Source organism: Balaenoptera musculus, chromosome 14 (assembly GCF_009873245.2).
Source record: "Balaenoptera musculus isolate JJ_BM4_2016_0621 chromosome 14, mBalMus1.pri.v3, whole genome shotgun sequence".
Classification (NCBI taxonomy): domain Eukaryota; kingdom Metazoa; phylum Chordata; class Mammalia; order Artiodactyla; family Balaenopteridae; genus Balaenoptera; species Balaenoptera musculus.
In genome coordinates this window covers 66,754,957-66,775,837 of record NC_045798.1, presented here as the reverse complement: position 1 = coordinate 66,775,837, position 20,881 = coordinate 66,754,957, and the positions used below count along the sequence as shown (strand labels likewise).

At 44.3% G+C, this 20,881-nt stretch overlaps 1 protein-coding gene across 2 annotated transcripts in view; it reads right to left on the bottom strand.

Moving 5' to 3' along the window:
- Positions 1 to 16,818, bottom strand: part of MAPK4 (mitogen-activated protein kinase 4) — a 181,469-nt gene extending 164,651 nt beyond the window's left edge. For both annotated transcript variants that reach the window (XM_036823954.1, XM_036823955.1), the window contains exon 1: positions 16,700 to 16,818. The gene's annotated coding sequence lies outside the window, so the exon portion shown is untranslated. The remainder of the gene's footprint in view (positions 1 to 16,699) is intronic.
- Between the last annotated feature and the right edge of the window lie 4,063 nt (positions 16,819 to 20,881).

Here is a 20,881-nt window from a genome sequence, read left to right as displayed (position 1 = left end):
AGGCTCACCTGTTCCAAGGTTGCCCTTGACGTTCACTTTAACTTAATTTTCCTTGAAACACAGCATCTTTACGGGGAGCCACAAGACTCATTGCCTGGTTCCACTCCAAAAGCACACACAGCAGACGCTCAAAAAGCCAGTTAATGCGCCCATTGGAAATGGCTTTGAAAAGTTTGAAATACTGAGCAGAGGCAGAGGGTGATCAAGGACAATGTGATGGAAAGGTCATGACCCCTGTGACCTCATCACCTCCCAGGGGACTCCCATGATAGTCTCCCGTGCCTCCTGAAGGTACATGCTCCCTCCAGCCCGTTTTCCAAACTGCAGGCAAATCTGATCGTGTCACTCACCTACTTAAAACCCTTCAATGACCTCCCTGGGTTTTGGATCAGCCCAGGCTCCTCCATGTGGAGGACAGGCCCCTGGGATCCGGCGTCTGCCTGCCTGTCCAGACTAAGCTCTCTCTCCCTATCAGTCACCCTAAACCACGTGTGGCTCCCCGTGCCAGGCTCACTCACCTTCACTCATGCTGCCCCTGGAACACAGCCCCACGTTCTTCACCTGCCGAACCCCTAGTCATCCCCCGAGATCCCACCCCAGAATCACCTACTCCTGGAAGCCAGCTCTGAGCCACACTCCTCCTGCCCACGTATGTCCCATGGAAGCCCGGGCACTCCCTCTACAGAGCACAAAGGGGTCCCTTTAGTGATGCATCACCTACTCCCCCAGACTAGCTGCTTAGTGAGTAGCCGCATCTTCCTCTTCCTTATAGCAACAAAGCTTGCACGACACCTAGCATGTAGCAGGTGTTTCATAATTTAAACAATCAATTAATCTATCAATCTTAGAGTTGGAGGTTGTTTCAATTCTTGATCTTGTGACCATTAGGTAAATTTGCAGCAATCAAGTAATATCCTTTTACTAAACAACACAGGTGCCATCTGTGTCCTTCCTTCTAGAGCAGTGGTGTTCAAGGGATAGTCCCCAGACCAGCCAGGTTAGTACTGCCCAAAAGGTATTAGACATGCAAAGTTCTTGGGTCCCACCCCAGTTCTACCGAATCAGAAAATCTGGGGGCTGCCCCAGAGATATGTAGTTTAACATGACTCCAGGGGGTTCTGATCCACTCAAGTTTCAGAACCAGTGCCCTAGAGTCTTCAAAGACCAATAGGAGCAGTTCAGATTTTGCCCAGTAAGCAGCTGTGGTGGCCTGGCAGTTTTCCCCTTTCCAGGGTGGTGGAGCCTCTCCAAGGCGGAAAGCAGCTGCATTCACTGGGGCCAGATGCGGAAATACTTCCCCTCCTTGAACCACTTGGACTAATCAAGAATATGCTAACACATATATACGGAATCTAAGGAAAAAAAAAAAAAAAAAGGCCATGAAGAACCTAGTGGCAAGACGGGAATAAAGACACAGACCTACTAGAGAATGGACTTGAGGATATGGGGAGGGGGTGGGGTGAGATGTGACAGGGTGAGAGAGTGTCATGGACATATATACACTACCAAATGTAAAATAGATAGCTAGTGGGAAGCAGCTGCATAGCACAGGGAGATCAGCTCGGTGCTTTGTGACCACCTAGAGGGGTGGGAGGGAGGGAGATGCAAGAGGGAAGAGATATGGGAACATATTGTATATGTATAACTGATTCACTTTGTTATAAAGCAGAAGCTAACCATTGTAAGGCAATTATACTTCAATAAAGATGTTTAAAATAAATAAATAAATAAATATAACATCAAATTCCAAAAAAAAAAAAGAATCACCTAGGGAACAAAGGAAACAGGCAACTCTCTGCTCTATGCTCCAGGGAGCTCTCCCAAACCCCAGGCAGGGGGCGGGCCCTCACAGATGCTTGCTGCACGGGACAGAGTTCACCTCAGGCTAAATGCAGGGCTGGAGCACGGAGATCTCACAGAAGCAAGTTTCTGGTTATTTTTCTCCCAAACACAACGTTAGACACATCAGGAGTATGACAGGCAGATCTGCCACGCCCATCAGAAGCAGATATAATGGAACAGAGCAGTTAGGAAGATCTTGGCTGTCACTTTCAGCTGAAAGTTTCACTGGTAGCCACAACAAAGGCTATGGTTGTGAGCTGAATTTATTAGGTTTTGACACCCCCTCCATCCCCAAATCACTGCATAACATATTCAAGCCTAGGGAAACGCCCAAAGAACCAGGAATGTACAATTTTTTAGTACTGACTCTTCTTGTAAGTTCTTCTACCTAGTTTTCATTTCATAGTTAATCATTTTTCTGGAGAACCTACTATGCACAAGGTAGCCCAGTCTCGCTCACTAACCCAGTGGATCACAACCTTGGCTGCATATTAGAATCACACGGGGGGCTTTGAAAAGATTCTGATGCCTAGACCAGACCCCAGACCAATTAAACCAGAATGTCTGGAGTGGGACTCAGGCATCAGCATTTTTAAAACTCCAATTTGGGGAACCATGGTTTTAAATAGTATTGAAATAGTATTGAGGTGGGGACTACCCCACCTCAAACCACGTAAATCAGAGTCTCTAAGGTTGGAGGCTGGGCATGTATGTATATGCATATGTATATTATGCATGTGAGTATATGCACATGCATATACATGCATAATACACACATGCATTTGTATACACATATGTGCTTATGCTTATATACACATGCATACTTATGTATATATACATATACATACATATACATATGCACATATATACACATACTTGCACACCTACATATACAGTCTAGGTGATTCTAATACAGTCAAGGTTGAGAACCACTCCATAGACCATTGGTTCCCAAATTTGTCTGCACTTTAGAATTATCTTTTAAACTATTCCAAACCTCAGGCCACATCCCAAACCAACTGGAGCACAAGCTCGCTCAGGGATGGTGGCCTGGACACAGACATCAGTGTTTTTTGAAGGTCCCTAGATGATTCCAACATGCAGACAAGTTTGGAAAGCGCAGCACAGACCCCAAGCTCCAGAAGAACTGGGCCGGGCTTCTGCTATTTTTACTGTAACTCTCCTACAGCACCTACCTTAAATATTTGTTGAACTGAATTAAATTTTTAAAAGATGTGCCTTTTACAACTATGCCTATTGGAGCTAGTGCCTTCTAGGATGGTATGAATCCAATAGGAAGTGGCACAAAAAGAACATATTTCAGAAAAATGGCATTCTGCCTCCTCATTAGTGAATCCGATGCTCAGGGCTCCCCCAGTCCTTATACTTTTGGTACTGTCTCCCTCTTTGGAATTTCTCCTTCTGTTTCTCCTTTGCGTAGTGTCAGACAAAAAAAAAGTCTTTCCAGCTCCCTTCTCAGCATGTTGGAAAACTGGGAATGGCTTTTGAGTGCTCAGGTGCCCAGGGGTGAATTTAGGAATTGGAGGGCTCATCGCTCCTTGCTGACAGGTGGCTTATTCACCAGGCCAGACGTGGCTCCCGTTTTAAAAAGCCAACAGGTAAGATAGAAAACACTATTAATTCCTCATTTCACAGCTTTGATACTCTGCGCCTAGATTTGCCCAACAAGTGAGGGCGATTTGACTCTATCGGACGCTCATGGTTAGGATACTTGTCATCTAAAAGGTTCCTACTGTCAATCATTTTGTGGAAATGCTGACGTTTATATAGCAAATTTGCTTTAAAAGGAGGTAAATCTGCAAAATCGTTCATTAAAACTTGGAAAAAAATCAGCTCAATACCTCCTCTTCTTTTTGAAGTTACCTCTTCACAGTTGCTGTTTTAATTGAGTGTGACCTATCTTTTGCCAGCATTGACCATTCATCTAAATGCCTGCTGACCAACAGAATGATTGTCTGTAATGATTGTTGCAGCAGGAGGAGGGCTGGGCTGGAAGAGATCCGGGCTCTGAGTATCAAGTCACCTCTCATTCCCCGTGTGATCTTGAGCAAGTGATTTGATCTTCAGCCTCCTCATTTCTAAAACAAGAGAATAAATACACGCAAAGATGGTTTTCTTCCAGCTCAGACATTATGTGGTTTGAATCCTCTTGTGGACAATGATATTAGTCTTGTGGAAATGGCTACGTTTATTACTTTGTTTTCCTAGAAATGATTATTTGGGAGAAAGTACCTTGAGTATCCAATTCCATAAAACAAAGACTAAGGAGCTAATATATGCACCATAATGGACTAGACACAGTAAGGCTACAGAAAGAAGAGAGACAGCCTATGGTGATAAAAATTAATGAGGAAAACAGTTATACATCTAACCATGATTTAAGACAGAATGATAGATGCTACAGCATGAAACCAGTGAGGAGGCAGCTTGGAGTATTTTTTTTAATGTCCAAAATAAATGGTAAAGTTCATTCTATCAGGGTTCAAGGAACACTGAACTTGGCTTCTAGTTCTGAACTTAATTTTTCCCCTTATTTACTTATTAAATAAAAATATGTGCTTATTTTAAAAATGAAATAGTATGGAAAGGTATAAAATAAGAAATCCTTTCCCTCGTCTCAGTAACCAGTTACTTCTTACTTTACCACTACTCACAATGTCTTATGTGTCCTTCCAGAAACAAAGCTTATGGTTACCCCATAATCACAACTGTATGTGTATATGTTCCTGTATCTACCCCCAGTGTCTACAGCTATACCCCTCCTTTTCTAGGTATCCATTACTGAAGAGGAAAGATCTTATTTCAAATAATCTCAGTTTAAGGCAATATAGTTTTAGATTACTGAAATCTGACGTTGCTTCTAGTGGTGATAATTAAATAATAATGTTCTTATTATTTCTTACCAATAGGAAAGGTGGAACAGAAGACAAGAAGGTTATTTAATACATTATGGAAGCCAAATCCTCAATTCAGGAGTGCAAAGAAAAAACACTGTATTGTTTGTTGGTGAAATAAAAAGAAAAGTCAGCTGTTAAATATAGATAAATCTATAGATAAATCTTTGGTTCTGGGGATCTGCTTCTGAATAAATTGAAGAGAGAAGTCAAAGGATTTTTTTTACCTCCTCTTGTTCCATAAATGTATTTCAGGTTCACTTTCAAAGACTGCTCATAAAAAAGGGGTTTACAGGATTAACAAACTCACTGAATAACTCTTGAAGAATGAAAGCATGCACAAAAATTTAGAAATGAGACATCAAGTTTGTAACTAAAATACTTTCATAAACTAAGAGCATTTTCCTATTGGACTCATATTCCCTATCATCCTTCATCTGGAGACCTAACAAAATTAATAAGGACCCAAGCCTTTTATTTGTCTTTAGTCTCCATTCAGCTCAAGAAAATGGTAAAGTATAGGAAAATGACAGTTATTCAGGTCACGACATGCCCAGAACTATTTACCAGACGTATTCTCACTCACAATGTAAAAAAAACTGTCTCTCTCCTTACTCTGTATATCCTAAAGTTCTCCCTGTCATTTTGATGGCCCATATTTCACTGGCTTTATTACACAGCAGATGGGTGGGTTGTTATAGTAATTGATCAAGACATTTTTCATTGTCTCTCCTCGGATCTGGAAAGCTCAAAGAGTCACTGTGGTTACTCCATTGTTATATAGTTCTCACCTCCTCTTCTAAGTGGTTTACTGCAATCACCTTCCTTATCCTCCTCCTACAAATAAAATCATTTCAGATTTCTGAATTTCTCTCTCCCTTTTATTTCTGTTGAAAGAGCTACCATACTTTACAGTTGCGAGTCTTCTAAAAAGTTCTGACTATTTGGTGAAAAGTGCCATTGCCACCACATCCTGAATGCAATGCCCTGGTCTCTATGACAAGTACAGAAATTGCTCAGCTAACCTTGTCTGAACTCCCTGTGGTTCTCACACATGTTAGTGAAATCACAGCATATTATCTCTTATTAGCAGACAAAATGGTCTCACAATGGCTGGGAAAAACCTCAAATTCAAATCAATGGAAAATTTGATGATAGAAATATAGAAAATGGCCTTGATGTCAAAATAATTATGCCTCTTTAGAAAAATCAGCTTAATAGCCTAACTTATGGATAAATTGAGGAATTTGGCTTGTACCTAAAGTGAATCACACTGGAGGAATTAATTTACTTCCTTTCAGGCTGAAGAGTTTTCAGACATCATGGTTCATAAATTCTTATGGCTGGTGGGGCTTTCTAGTAATTCTGCCTCCAAAAATAATCATGGAAAGGTACATTTTCTGGGAGAATAGAAAATTTGCTTCTTCAAAATTAAGTCATTAATCATTTCTTCCAAAGGTATCAGTCACAATCTAGAATCACCTGGGAGTGGAATGACAGATTTGTTCCTTTAAGGACAATTATTAAAACCTAATTGGAGGATTTCCATTTCTAGCAATAGATGGACTAAGTTGTATGTAGTCTTTCCTATGTGTGAAATATTGTAAAATTAAATAAAAATAAAAATAAGATGGATAAATCATCATGGAATACATAAAAGGTATGAGGTGGTCTCCAAAAAGTTGGTGGGGATATTCCTCCCAAACAAGCCCTTCCTAGAGAGAGATCCCTGCTACCATACCTTCCTTCACTTTACCCAGTGGCTACACTCCTGAAGGGTGACAGTGGATCTGCAGTTCCCTGGGCAGATAGCAATTTTCTGAGAGGACAGCTCTGAGGTTTCCAGGGAGGAAATAAAAATAAGAGCCCCAAATAAAAATAAGGGCCCCACCACCACCAAAAAACAATCCAATGGAGGCTCTGGGAAGGTGGGAGGAAGGGCTTCCCGCCATTCTGTGCCCCTTTGCCCAACCTTTTCAAACTCATCACTCAACCTTTTTCTCATTGTAAATTTCTCTGGCTTCATGAAAGCTGGTGGGAAAACATCTATGAGAGTTGGAACAAGGTAGGGGGAAAATACATTTGGCTGCTGATTTTGAGAACACATAGGTAAGCATATGTCTTTGAAAAGCCAGAAAGGAATCTTCTTTTGAAAAATAAGATTTAAGAAGAGTCCCCTGGAAAGGCCACCCTGAGGCTTGTGGACACAATAGTTTAGTCTCCACAAGGAATAGCCTCGGCCATGGGTGAGAAATTCAGCTCTCCCAGTGGAAATGTTGGGGGCCCACAATGAATGGAAGAAATCTTACCTAGCTAAAATATGGTCTACTTTTTTTTACTTCTTTTACTTGCTGGAATAAAGAGCATCTTGCTCCCTCATCAGGTTCCTTGGTCCTAAATCCCCATCTTTCTGCAGGACAGCACAGATGAGAAGGAAGAGACCAGATGGAGACGGATGATGGATGGGGCTCCGGATACCACTCCTGCAACTGCTCTCTCTGCTATGTCACCCGCCTTATTAGGAAAAACCTGAGGAATTAGTCTCTTTTATATAGGGAAATATATCTATATTTAGCTGTGTCCAGTTTGTAGAAATGTATTCATCCCAACTTCCACTTTCCGGCTGCAACCCGGATGACATATGAGGAGTGGAGGGAGAAAGTTCTCTAGTCATGAGCTGGCAAAGAGCTGCTGGTATTTCACGCTCTTCTGTCGGGCTCTAAGATAGATCAGATTCACTACTGCCTCCTTCCGGCAGTGATAAATTGCATAATTAGAACCAACTTTCCCAGCAAACACAACAAAGAAACCCAGATGAAATATTTTTAAAACTTCTTCCTAAAAGCACCAAAGAGCTTATGAGGGAGGGGGATTCAGGCTTAAGATCTGGGAGAAGATCCCTAGATGTGGCCCTAGGTCTTAGGAGCCACGCTTACCCAGTTGGGGGGAATCTGTCAACCAGGAAGAGAAAGTTGGGAAGCTGAGTAGCACTTTGCACAGCCTGACGGGGTCAGGGACCCAAGGCATCCCTAAGGTTAAAGCCTGGTAAGCCACTTCACACCTGTGGTTGGGACCTCAAAGAGCTAGGCCCTGTTTTTAGTAAGAGAAAACAAAAAATAAACTAGTCTGGCTTCCTGTCATCTGGATGGGCTAGAAAATCTCAAGTGCTCAAATTGATCTGGGATTGCTGGTATCCAAAAGGCCCGCAGAGGCTATTTAAGAGGCTCTCTAGAACTCTTGTCATGTTTATCATCCTTCAAAGCCTCAAATTATTTCATTTCATCAACCTTCAGTATTGCTAATTGTATTATGCACTATTTTTTTTAGGTACAAGCCAATTAAAAGAGAAAAATGCTACCAACTATAAGTGTACGTCTCGATCAATTGTAAACCATATCTGAACTTCAGAGATTAAAATGTGAAAAAATGTATTTCTTAACTGATGAGACATGGCATTTATACAAATTTTTTTTCAAAACAATATCTAACACACATTCAAAGACAACAAGGCACACGAGGACATATGATGACATAAATATGAACCAACATGAGAATCTGGACAAACAACAAACAGAAGAAACAGACACATCCCAGATGGAAAAATTATCAGATACAGAATGTAAGACAACTATAGTTGCTATGCTTATGGAGATAGAAGTTGGGCTTAAAAATTTCAGAACAAGGAACCAGGACTATATAAAGTAACATTAAAGATTTGAAAAAGAGCTAAAAATTCTAGAACTGAAATTCAGTAACTGAAATTAAGAAAGAAACAGATGGATTTAACTGCAGATTACATACAGTTGAAGAGACATGGTGGGACTTAGAAGACAGGTCAGAAAAACGACCAGATGTAGCTAGGAGATATAAAAAGGATGGAAAAACAGAAGAGAGGCTAAGAGATATAAAAGTTAGCAATAAGTTTAAGGTAGCAAAATTACCTTATACCCCAAAGTTCTCCCAGTAACAGGCAATAGAGTTCAGAGGAAGTTGCTAATTTTCCTAAGCCCAGCTCCCTCGAAGACCAACTACACAACTGAGGCAGGTCACTGTAGCAAAGATCCAGAGGTAGTACGACAGCGGTTAAAAGTTGCAATATTGTGATTTATAAGAAATATGTATTTGGCCATTCAGATGAACAAAATATGTTTCTCATATATATGGTCTTCACATCACAGCTCCCAAAACCCTTGGAATTTCCTAAGCGATAAGTGCAATGGCCATATCTTTTGTTATAATATTTGGTCTCTCGTCCTCAGTTCCTGAAATTGCTCTAGAGCCGAAAAGGTGAAATGGGTGTCTTGGTATCCATAACAAGCCCCACTCCACCACACCTGGGTTTATATTAATGAAGTGGCTTTTGGAAAGTACATAGGGATGGGGGTTGGTTGCCAGGGGAACCAACCATGGAAAGAGGGATGGAACTTTCAGTTCCACCCCCTGATTTCCAGGTTGGGGCAAGGAGCTGGAGGTTGAATCAATTGCCAATGGCCAATGATTTGATCAATCATGCCTTCGTAATGAAGCCTCCATAAAAATCCAAAAGAAGGGGTTCAGAGAGCTTCCAGGTTGGAGAAAAAGAACACTTCCACATGCCACCGTGCTGGGCCCCAAACTCCACGAGGACAGAACCTCCTTTGTTCAGGTCCTCGCCCTGGGTATCTCTACATCTGACTATTGATTTGTATCCTTTAATATCCTTTGTCATAAACCAGCAATCTAGTGAGTAAATGGGTTTTCCTGAGTCTGTGACCACTCCAGCAAATTAATTGAACTCAAGGAGGGAGTCATGATTTATAGCCAGTTGGACAGAAGCACAGGTGACAACCCAGCTTGCGACTGGAACTGGAGGGCAGCCCTGTGGTTCTGAGCCCTTAACCTGTGGGATCTGACTCTATCTCAGGTACAGAGTGTCAGAATTGGGTTGAATCGTAGGACACCCAGCTGGTGTCACAGAGAATTGCTCGGATGTGTGGGGAAAACCCCACATACACTGGAACTGGTGATCAGAACCCTTTTAAAAGTATATGTGACTATGGTTATTTTACCTTTCTGTGCTTCACTCTCCTCATATAGTAAAACAGTACCCACTTCACAAGGTAAGGATTGAGAATTAATGCCTGGGAAGCACTGAATAAGTACTCACTGTATGCTGCCTGGTACCAAGGGGATGGAGCTCCCCGTCCACCCGAGCTCGCTTCAGGAACAGAACAGGCAGCTCCATCACTGCGACAAAAAGAGCTCAGCCTGAAACACAGCCCTTGAAGTGTTGGAATTGTGGAACAGTAGGGTTAGATGGAACTCTTCATAAAATATCCATGTGGGGGAGGGAGGGTAAATAGAATTAACAAAAAATACAAACAGGGTAACAATCCTACAGAGACATGTTTAGCCATGTTGGTAACCAAAATGAAAACAACCATGACGTATTTTCTATCTTAAATAAATAATTAAAAAAATAAAAGACCCTATGTTGTCAATGATGTGGTGAAATCATTTCCAGTTCTAGAAAGCGATTTATTAACATGGTGCTTTCCACACTTAGTAGAGTAATTTCACTATCTGGGAATGTTTACTAAGAAAACAATCCGAATTGTAGAAGAGTATAGGCACAAAACTACGCACTGCAATGACACAGTAGTCAGAAACTGGGAGCAAATAATGTCCACTAGTAACAAAATATTGTGATAAGTTAACAGGCTTCCGAAGTACTGAATTATGTAGTCATTAAAAATTATGTTTACAAAGAGTTTGTAATAACATGGAAATTGTTTGTTATAATATTAGCTGAAAAAAGCAAGATAAAAAGTTAAAATTATATGTACAGTATGATCTTCATTGTTTTAAAATGAGCTCAGAAAAAAACACTAAAAATAAACATAACACAATATGATCAGATCAATCACAGGTAGAATGATTATTTTCATTCATCTTGCTACTTTCAATAATGAATCTGTATTACTTTCCCAAATAGGGAAATAAATGTTTCATTCTAACTATTTACTGTAAAAACAATATAAAAGAACATTAAAGGAAGTTAAAATAATTTTTTCAAAATTTTTATTGAGATATAACTGACATATTACATTATATTAGTTTCAGGTGTAAAACAATGATTCTATATTTGTATGTATATCGCAAAATGATCACCACAGTAAGTCATCGCCACACAGTTACAATTTTCTTCTTGTGATGAGAACTTTTAAGATCTACTCTCTTAGCAACTTTCAAATATACAATACAGTATTGGTAACTATAGTCACCGTGCTGTACATAGGAAGTTTTATAAAATAATCTCATGCCACTAATCTAACTGTCCCAGTTTTCCCTCAGTGCTACCTGTATGCACACACACCTTGGGCATAGATGTAATCAGTCTGAATCAATGATTAGTTCTATCAGGATTAGATGACCTGGAAAGGAGACAAGTTATCAAACTCTTTTTCCTCCTGGCTCTTCCTCCACCAATATTCACCTGGAAAGATGGAAAGGTACCCAGGTGGCATGAGTATCAAAGGGAACAGGACAAACTCCGGACTCCTAGCCCAGCCTCAGCACTGACCTCTGTGCAAACCACCTAACTTCTCTCAGCCTCAGTTTCCCCATTTACACAATGGGGCAAGGAGAGCTGGTCACTGATTCCCAAGATCCCTTGCAGGTCTAAGCTCTGTGATGACGTGTAGATTTGATCCCAAATCTCCAAATTGATCTCGACTCTTGAAAAGTTTTATAAAAATCAAATCACTCTAAAGACAAATGGAAAACTACTAATTTTTTAAAGAATGCCTCCTACAGCAAATTTTCCAATAGAGAGTCTTTATTTTTGTTAAATCTAGACAATGGCATATTGGCAGATCAGTTTCACGCACAGCAGGCACATTTAGATACTAATCATAGCACCTTCTCTTCCTTGTTGAAAATAGGTCCGTTTAGACTAAGGAAAAATATTGTGAATTAATGAAAAGTCTGAAATATAGAGGCCTTTTGTGCCGTTGTTTCATTATTTTAAGTTTTTGAGTACTTGAGTTAGTTGCCCACCCTGCCCGCAAAAGGTATTTCCTATCTGGCCTGTTTCAATGAAAGGAAAAGTCTCACCCCACGCTTGGGTATTCCAAAATAGAAGTTTGAATCAATGAAATCTGTAAACTTTTCCAATACCATTACAGTGACTTGAAAAAGAGTTTCACTCGCTTTTGGAAGCAATAACTTGGGCACTAGGCCAACATCACTCTTACAAGGTTCATTAAGTTACTTCCATCCACTAGAAGAACTCAAGGATCCTGCTGCTAAACTTGAACTAACCATGCCCCTTGTTCCATCCTGCAAAGAAGGTGATGGTGCTGGCGCTATGAAAGTTCTACTTCTGAAGGCGGATATTAACAGAAGTACCAGCTACCCTGTATTTAACAATTCTATTTTGATCCCTGTGCTCTACTGAAGTCAAGTCTTTGAGAAGCTTCTCTTAGCTCTTGCCAGTCATGGGTAGAAGAAAGCCTCCACTTTCCCGTTCCTGCAGCCACAGCTGTGCTATCACTCCTCAAAACGATGCCCAGAGGCAGCTTCACCTGAAGCAAGTGAAACTGAAACCTCAGAACCCCTCCCAACGCTGGGGAGGGGCTCTAGCAACCACACGTTCACCTGGTTATTTTGTCTTTTTCTTAAAGAGGACTCCTCAGAACCGGATCCTCGCCTACTTCCCTCCCCCACTGCTGCCCAGTGGGCTGGGCATGACCCTGTGGGTAATCCTGGTTGCCAATGGTGGTCCTACTACCTGCATTCCTAGTATATAAATCAAACACATGCTAGGGGATGAATTTGAGAGGTTTGGGTTTTTTTGGGGGGGGGGCGGGGGAGGGTTGTGGTGGTGATTGTTGTTTTGTCTCCAAAGATTGACTTATTGTGATGACCAGATTAGGATATGTGTCCTGACAAAGGATGTTTATTCTGATTTATGAAATTATTCATACGGAAATTCCACAATGTATAGTACACACTTACCAAGTCACCTGTCTTGCCAACCAAGTTACATTAGAGAAGCCCTCTCCCAGAAAAGCGGGAATGGTTACACAGCACGATACAGAGCAACCAGAACCCCTCAGAACAGCTGTTCACAATCAGGGGTGACTCTGCTCCCCAGGGGACATCTGGCAATAACTGGGGACACTTCTCATTGTCACAACTTGGGGAGGGGGTGTGGGGTGCTACTGGCATCTAGTGGGTAGAGGCCAGGGCTGCTGCTAAACATTCTACAATGCACAGGTCAGCTCCCCACGACGAAGAATTATCCAGCCCACAACACCAAGAGTGCCCAGGTTGAGAATCCCAGCCTTAAAATAATGGCACCTGTAGGGAAGAAAGCAAGGATTCTGTCTAGAAAATGATTAATGTTTAAAGAACAGAGCGAGTGAAGGCCAGGTTGACAGGGAGCTCAGGCAGAGCTGCTCTCTGACCTCAACCACCATGCTACGGTAAGAAGCAATGAAGGCTCCAGACTTTTATGGATTGTGGCACTGCAGAGACCCTTGTCAAGAGGGCCTACGTGAGGAGGTGGTAGCATAATTTCAGGAGCACCAGGAAAGGCGCTTCGCTTACCCAGGTACCTCCAATACCCATTTGTCTATGCTTGAAATCTTCTCATGGTGGACAAAGCCTTCCCTTCCATAATGAGGCTTAAAGTGCAAGGACCCCTGGAAGAGAGAACAGTGACCTACATTCATATTCAATAGAAAGTGACTGATGACAGATTGGTTTTGCCCCTCGTTTTTATACAGTGAAAGGCTTTGGGCAGCTGAAAGTGGTGGAGAGGAAGAGAGGCCAGGCCCTGACGAGGTAGGGAAAGGGGGAAGGAATGGGCAATCCAGGGTTCTGGAATAAATGTCACCTACTCTATAGACTATGTAGGATCCTGTAGGCAGGGAAGGATGCAGGGAAAAAAACCAAAGTCACATTCTTGGCCTTGAAGAAGATTACAATACAGTTCAGCTCAGGTGAAAAAACTCTAGGAATGTTTCAAAGAATGGTAGGGATGCAGTGCTATCCCTGCAGCTGGAACAGGAGACAAGGGTCCTCACCAGCTGTGGGAATCACAGTGAACCCCAGACTGTGCTGGGTGAAGCCCCTACCTGACACCTAGCAAAGTCGTGGACACAGAGTTAAATGCTCGGGCAGTGCTTCTTTGTTGATTGAATGGAAACTCTTCCAGATGAATAGCTATCAAATTCCTAAAGTGCTCTAAAGATGGTTTGTTTTCTATCACACTTTCGCTTACAACCTTTCCCTCAGTTTGGGAGGGAGGTCTTTGTTCGTCTTCTTTTCCTATCTGAATCCTGTTCCATCTTGCAAGGCCACTTTATGTTTTCTCTGTACATTCCTGATTTTGGCCTTTTTTTCCTCCCTCTTCTTATACGTACAGGGCCTCCAAGTCATTCATCTAGTGCTTACCATATTTCCTAGGTATCTTTCATAATGGGGCTACTTCCAGAAAAGACTTGAGGGGAGCTTTCAGGTTCATAACAAAAAAGTAACACAGTGCAGTATTTAAAAGAAAAAAAAATTTTAAGGGAGATCACAAATAAATTGGGAAGAAAAAGATCGTTGTACCAAGAAGCTAGGATAAAGCACTTACTAGGAATTGATGGAGGCCAAGTTAAAAGATAACCATACTAGACATAGAGCAAGTTCTCGCCGTCTGATGAAAGGAAAGGCACAATTCCATGAGGACAGAATTTTGTTTTCGACATTCATTTCTGGGAGGAATTTGCTCCTGGCTTTTCATGTATGCTGCCCAAGCAGTCAGTTTACGGGTTTATCTGAAGAACTCCTACTAGACTACAATCCTACCAACTAGACTACATTTCCTTGATAACAGCCTATATATAACAACTATTTGTCAAGAGGCTGAGGACTCATGGTTTTCTTGCCGATCTGGATATTCCAGCATGTCTCAGGATCCCAGGAGTATCAGAGTAATAGAGTCATCTAATCTCTTAGTAGGTAGGACCCTCAGACCATTTGATTTTGCCTGTAGGTCCCCAGACACCACAATGATGGGATTTTAAAGCCACTCTCAACCCAGTCACCAGTTTGGAGCTAGCGGCTGGCAGGTCCATGCGGGCCCTATCTTCATGCCCCCAACCCCCCGCCCTCCTAGTTTAATTGATTGTCTTTTGTCTGTCTTTCTGTCCCTACCACAGACTCTCCACCCTTTGAGTGTCAAGGCTTTGCCTCATTAACCTTTAATTCCCTGCGATAACTAGCATGGTGCTTTGCACAAAGAAACTGCTTCCCTTTTTTTTTTTCAATGTGAGGAAACTGAATTGGAAAGAGGTCCCAGAGTAGCCTTTTCATTATTCTGCCCTGCTCCCCTGTGAGAAACCCTCAAGCTGTAGTGTAGAAGACCAGCACTTCCTAAACCACACAACAAGCTGTCTGGAAAGGTTAAAATGCAGGTTACTAAAGGAATTGAAAGGTTCGAAGACATATTCTGGCTTCCTTGCCTCCATATCCCCTCCCTCAAAAGATACACTGGGCAAACCTTCAGAAAAAAAGCGGGGAAAAAAACCCAGCTTGTACTCAGTAGATGCTCAGTAAATATCTATTAAAATAAGGTCAGAGCACAGGTACCTTGAACACTGTAAGTACTCAATAAAAATCCTCTAAACTGAAAAGTTTGTAACACATCTGTTCTGCACAGGGTAGGTGCTCCATAAATATCTTTTAAATTAAGATAATCGTAGGGTTGCTGCCTTGCAAATAGTAGGCCCCTATAAATGGCTATTAAATTGAATAGAAGCAGACACTCACTCCTTAGAGAACCTGGGCAGAGGTGACATTAATCAAGTCCCAGGCACAGATCCATGAATGGAAATGCGCGTCTCGAGGTAGCGTTTTCGAGAGTGCTGGAGAGGCGCGTGACGGCGCGCGGCCGCGGCGGACACCCCGCTCTTTAGCAAGCAGCGGACCCGCTGCCAGATCCCGAGCATTGATTAGCGATCGGAATATCTTCCCCACCCAGGGGCGGGAAACAGCCGCCGCCTCCAATTGTCACTTTGGGGTTGCACCTGGAGCTTCCGCCAGGGTCCCCTTCCCGGGGCATCCGCCCGCCCCGGCTTCTCCCCGGATTCCGGAGAGTTACGGGCAGAACAAAAGCAAAAAAGCCAGCCGGGCTTCCGATTGCTTTTCTGATGGAGAGCAGCCGGGGAAGAGGCTGGGGGAGCCCGCCCGGGACCGCGCTGTGATGTCAAACCCGATTCTCCGCCCGTAGCCGCCCGCTCTCCCCGCAGATTCGGGTTTGAGGTTACCCAGCGGGAAAAGCGGCGGAGCTCCCTCCCTCCCCGCTCTCTCGGGCTCCCCGAGCCTCCTCCCTGGGGCCGCGAAGGGGCAGAGTGTGAGCCTCGGTGGGGTGGGGCGTAGGGGGCGCTATATTAACCCTTGAAAAAGACAGGAAGGAGGCTGGAGGGGAGGATGCTAGAGGACTGGGGCAGACCCCATCACCGAGATCCGAATCTGAACTGGCAGTGCGAACAGCCCCTCGGCTCCCCAAAACGCACCAAACTGTCCTTGGGGATGGGGTCCCCTCGCGGCGTCCGGTCCCTGTAGCCTCTTCCCCTACACCTCCCGCCCCGGGGGAGCCCAGCGGTAACATTCACATCCAAATCGCCGATCCAGGGTCTACACAGGCGCGCGCAGTCGGCGGAGCAAGGGGTCACAGAGGGCGGCCGAGTCGATCCCACGGGAGACGTCCCACCGCTCGGAAACTCGCTAGTGTGAAATTTGCTGGGGGTTTTGTTTAGGATTTTTTTTTTTTTTAAGGTGAAATGGGGCTGCAGAGAGAGAGGGTAAGTATCATTTCTTCCTTTCTCTCCAGCTTCTCCGGAGCCCGTGGAACTCCGAGAGGAGCAGGCAGCCGGGAGAAGAAAGAAAGCAAAGGGGGAGCCACTTACCCAAAGCAGAGCCCGAGAGCGCGGCGGCCCGGGAGCGAGCGGCGCCTTTGTCTGCGGTCGCGGCGCCGGCGCGCTCGGCTCGGCCGGTCCCAGCCCCGGCGCGCTGCAAGCTCCGGCGGGCGCCGGGACAGCCCGGCTCGCGGCTCCTGCTCCGGCTCCGGCTGCGGCTCCGGCCCCAACCCGCGCCCGCACCGCCCAGTGCTCGCCGCTGAGGCTCCGCCCCGAGCCGGGCCCCGCCCCCGGCCCGCCGGGCCCCCACCTGCTGCGGCGGCGGGCGCGGGGGAGCCCGGCCTTTGGCGGCAGGGGTGGGGCTGCCTCCCCCGCGCGCCCCGCTTCCTTCTCCTGCAGCCCCGGGGCCGCTCGGCCGCGCTCTTCCGGAGCCGAGCGCGTGCAGTGTAGACGGGCCTTCTCCGACCCAGCCCCCTCGGAGGCAACCTCACCTGGGGTGCCGGGCGCCCGCGTTTTCTGAGTCTAGCCCAGGTCCCGGGGTAGCCTGGCCTTCCAGCCTGGGCGCAGGCTCCCCAGAGTCCTCCCTCACCTTTGAAGCTCGTCCTCACTCCTGCCCACGGGAGGGGACCCTTCAGGCTCTGCCCGGGAGGGATGGGGCGGCGGGAAGCGGAGAGCTCCTGCGCCCCGGCCGAAACCCCGGCCTCTGCCGGGTCCGCCCCGCTCTGCTGCAGCGGCCGGAGGCGGGGACGCCAGGGAGGAGAAGCGGCCGGCGGGGACCGGGTGGCGCGGGAGGGGGGAACTGCCGAAGGTCGAGGGGGCGCAGAGCGCACGTGCACGGGTGCAGAGCCTGGCGCCCGGGGTGTGAATCTGTGCTCATTTGCACGGCCGAGATAAAACTAACAGAAGGGAAGCAACACTTAGGAAGCCAGAGAAAAGGAAAGCAGAAGCCACTAGACCCATAACACTCACTGGTAATAATTAGTGTTTAGGTGATGCCTTCTGGCAAATCCAAAGTCGTCCACACCGATTAGGGGCGTCACTTAATGCGTGCACCGCAGTGGAATGGTTGAGAGCCGATTTTCTAGGCAGAGAAAAATATAACCTAAATATTGTATAATGAGGTCACTAGTGGCTTTAGCTGACCATGAGCCCTCCCTTCTCCCAACTCCCAAAGCATTCAGTGCGAGAACTCCACTTTGACACTTCGTAGGGTCTGCTATGTACTCTGGTTATTTCTGCTTCACACCCACCTCTACTTCCAGGGCCTCATACAATTCCAGGTTTGTAATAGTCACTGAATAACTGTTGAAAGAATTAATGTGTGAATCATATAACTGTGCTCATTGTAACGTGGGCAAAAACATAAAAATTTTCAGTTGTGGGATCATATTGGAAAATGCATTAAGTGGTTAGAACAGTGATGTGAAGGGTAATAAATGGTAGCTGTAATTATTGTGTAGATACAATTGGTATTAATTATATGTATGTAGGTAATAGGTTTAGGATTAGATGCTAAATTAGAGACAGCAGTAATCTGGACCTTCATTAACATCAGGATAAGGAGAGAGTGTGTAACAAGCAGATGTGTGTACATCAGTGGTAAGACATTCCAATGTATCTTCCCCAAGGAGAACATTTTAACATTTTGCTTCTTTAATGTTCATTACAAATAAGTATTATCAACTGAGTGGGTATGCATAAGTATGAAATGTTCTTGTGTTGATTTATTCATTTTTATAACATGTTTCCTAGGAAGGAAGAATAAGAGGCCTCAAGGATGCTCATTTTATCCCAAAAAGCTGGAAGGGCAAAAGTCCCACCACAGTAAACCCACTGGGGCGAGGGCCTGGTGGGCCTGAAGAGGCTGACCAGGTTGACCCCAGGAAAGCTCAGTCTCCCTCCTGGGTGTTTTAGATCAGTGTCTTGGGTCTGTGAAACTGCTCTGGGAGCAATGTGCTTGTCCACATGAGATAATTTATCTCCTCCATTTGGCAACTGGGAAAATGTAATTTTCTCTGTGTGATGAGCATGAGTGAATGGCTCATGCATAGTGAATCGCCATCCTCCAAATCGTGGGACAAGGGTGTGAAATATGCATTTTAATATTAGAGTCCATTACTGCACAATGCCAGGGGAATAAGTGGGAACTAGGAACCCTCCATCACATTTATATCACATGGTGTCATTCTCCTGTGGATGCTGCTATCAAGAAACAGGTTGTTCCTTATTTTTACCCCAAGAGAAGACTCCTAAAGAAACAGCTGGCCTAGGTAGGGGTAAATCAGCAGAAAATAACCATACAGAGCTTAGGGGTTGGGAAGGTCACCAGGTCATTTTGGACTTCTTTTTTTCTGGGGGGGAAGAATGTACCAGCATTTCTACACTGCCTATGACTAGATACTACAAGTTGTACCTAGGTGGCTAAGCCAGGGTGCCAATGTCTGCGGTGGTCCTGGAGGACACAGGCAGGGAGTAGCCGCATCGATCAGGAAAATGCCATGCCTGCCTTGCTGAGGGTGAATAGATATAATTTTTAAAAATATTGTGGCTATAGACTGAATGTTTGAGTCTCCCCAGAATTCTTATGTTGAAATCTAATCCCCAATGTGATGGTGTTTAGGGACTTTGGGAGGTGGTTAGGTCATGAGGGGTGGAGCCCTCAGCAATGGGATTAGTGCCTTTATAAAAGGGCACAGGTTGAAGACAGTGGTTTAAGAACCAGGAAGCTGGCTCTCATCAGACGCCAAATCTGCCAGCACCCTGATCTTGGACTTCCCAACCTCCAGAACTGTGAGAAATAAATGTTTGCATAAGCCACTCAGTCTATGGTATTTTTTGTTAAACAGGCCAAATGGACCAAGACAATTGTGCTAGCCAAATTAATCTCTTCTGACACCCATTTTTGACTTGGTCCTAGGTGGAGGAAGGGAGCCAATTTAGATTTATCAAGCAGTTTTTCCCCACCCCACTCCTTCTATGCCAAGAACGTGGCATCAGGGCCCATGACTTTGCATGTGGCCTCTCCATGTTTAAGGAACCAACTGGACCATGACTTCTAGAAGGTGGAGTCCCAGTAGCAGGGGCATATAAATAAGCCTGTGCTGTGCCCGGTGTCCTACTCCCTCTTTTGGGAGAGATCTGACCTATAGGCTATCTATCTATATATCTAACTATCTATCTAACTCCTTTCTCTTTGCTCATATGTGCAGCTTGTACAGCTAGGAAGGTGAGACAGGCCTGGGGCTGTTCTCACAGGCTGGGACTTAAGGTTGACAGATTAGAGGCAACTCTCTCTTCACCATCACCCCAGGATGCTCTGGAAATGTCTTTTCTCACCAGCAGAAAAATGAGACACAGGAATAGAGTTGGAGGAGAAAGCAATAGGCCCTTTGGGTTGCTTGGTTTTAACTGTAGGCCAGTGACTCCAATCCACTAGAATCACCTGGAAAATCTTTAAATACACTGAGAAAAAGAAGTAATAGGTGACTACAGTGACCCACTCACTAATGTCGGTCCCCATTTGTCATATTCTGCATTCCCTCCTCTGATTGTAGATAAACTGTCCCTGCAGTAAACAGTCCCTGGTGACTGTATCTGAAGTCGCCTCCCACTTATGTGTAAGACCCATTCTCTCACTTATTTAAGGATATTACTTTATAAATGCTCCCCTCTCTCTTTGATCATTAGTTTTTCCTCATGAGGTCATAAGCAGCAGCTTTCCCATATGGTTTAATGTCTTGAATCTTAATGCAAAATAGAAACTCTTTTGACTCTATTCCACTTTAGCAGCTCTCCCTGATCTCTTCCCTCTTTATAACAAATCTCTTCCCTCCTTTATAACAAATCTTGGCAAAACAAAACTTACATCTGCTCAGTGTCTCTACTTCTTCTCCTCCATTCTTTCTTTAACCAATTCTAGCCACTACTCTATGGAAAATGCTCTTGTCAAGTTCATCAATGACCTCCATGATTTTAAATCTACTGATCAATTCTCAGGCTTTATCTTACTTGCCCTACCCAGCATTTGACATAGTTAATCATGCCTGTCTTCTTGAAATACTTTTTGTTTTCACTTGGCTCCCAGGACACTTCTGGTTTTCATTCAACCTTACTGACCCCTCAGGGAACAATAAATGCTAGCTACTGAAAACAGCACAGCAAACAGCATAAAAAATGGAAAAGTACTAAAGCCATTTCCACCAAATTCAGGAACAAGATAGAGATGTTTGCTAT